This window comes from Lathyrus oleraceus, chromosome 1 (genome assembly GCF_024323335.1).
Source record: "Lathyrus oleraceus cultivar Zhongwan6 chromosome 1, CAAS_Psat_ZW6_1.0, whole genome shotgun sequence".
NCBI lineage: Eukaryota > Viridiplantae > Streptophyta > Magnoliopsida > Fabales > Fabaceae > Lathyrus > Lathyrus oleraceus.
In genome coordinates this window covers 260,504,233-260,505,569 of record NC_066579.1, presented here as the reverse complement: position 1 = coordinate 260,505,569, position 1,337 = coordinate 260,504,233, and the positions used below count along the sequence as shown (strand labels likewise).

Sequence of the window (1,337 nt, the reverse complement as noted above, 5' to 3'; positions counted from 1 at the left end):
GGTCTCGGAGGTGCATTATATTGGATTGGGTTATTGTTTTTATAGGAGAAGTTCGGGTGATTCCTCCATCCAGGGTTATAAGTATTCGAATATGGGCTCCCTTGGGTGTAGTTCACTTGCTCATAGTGGGTTTCGTTTAATAGACTGCATTCTGCAGATTGGTGTCCTTTGGTTCCACATATCTCACAATCCGAAGAAACTGCGGCTACAGTATTCGGGTTTATGCACATATGCTCGACCTTAAGAGCTAATGCGTCCATTTTAGCTTGCATCATGTCTATAGAGCTTAGTTCATGCACTCCTCCTTGGGCTTCCTTCTTCCCAACTATCGCTCGTTCGACTCCCCATGATTGATGCTTTTGAGATATATCTTCGATGAGGGCACTGGCTTCAGGATAAGGTTTGTTCATCAGAGCACCGCCTGCGGCAGCGTCGATGGTCATCTTTGTGTTGTAATGAAGTCCATTATAGAAGGTTTGAATGATTAACCAATTTTCTAAACCATGATGTGGGCATGCTCGTAACAACTCTTTATATCTCTCCCAAGCTTCGAACAATGATTCTCCTTGGTTTTGGGTAAATCTAGTTATATGGTTTCGAAGAACGACGGTTTTACTCGGGGGAAAATATCTAGCAAGGAATACTCTTCTAAGGTTATCCCAAGTCGTAATGGAATTGAGTGGAAGGGAATCTAACCATGATAAGGCTTTATCTCTGAGGGAAAAAGGGAATAATATTAAACGTATTGCCTCAGGAGAAGCTCCATTGGTTTTAAAAGTGTCTGCTAATTGAAGAAATATTTTTAAATGTTGGTTTGGGTTCTCAGTAGCGAGACCCGCAAATTGTCTCTGTTGCACTAGTTGCAACAGGGATAGTTTAAGTTCAAAATTATTGGTTGGGATGGTTGGGTTTACTATACTAGAACTAGGTTTTTCATTAGATGGTTGAGCGAAATCCTTAAGAGGTCTTTGGTTTTGATCTTCGGCCATAACTCTCTTAATTCTATGAAAGAATAAACGTGCGCGAGCGTAACGTTCAGGTTCCGCCAAAGGGTATACTAAGCTTAAACTTCCGGTGCTGCGAGTTCTTCGCATTGACCGGCGGGAAATAGCCTAAGTCTAAACGATATAACAACAGGGAAATGAAATTTGACGAAAATTGGTCCCCGGCAACGGCGCCAAAAACTTGATACGGTGCTTCGCAAGTATACGAACGCGTCAGAGTAATATAAAAGATTATCGAATCCACAGAGACCAAGTGTCAATCTATCGTTATCTGTCGTTATGGTGTTTATCAAAGGCAATCAAAGTAAGTGTTTTTGGAGTGTGCAATGAAAA

The 1,337-nt window shown here is 41.5% G+C and overlaps 1 non-coding gene across 1 annotated transcript; it reads left to right on the top strand.

Annotated features, from left to right (window-relative positions):
- Positions 1–498: 498 nt before the first annotated feature.
- Positions 499–605, top strand: LOC127116146 (small nucleolar RNA R71). The gene has a single exon (XR_007801126.1). It is a non-coding gene; the product is annotated as a small nucleolar RNA R71 (small nucleolar RNA).
- The last annotated feature ends 732 nt before the right edge of the window (positions 606–1,337 follow it).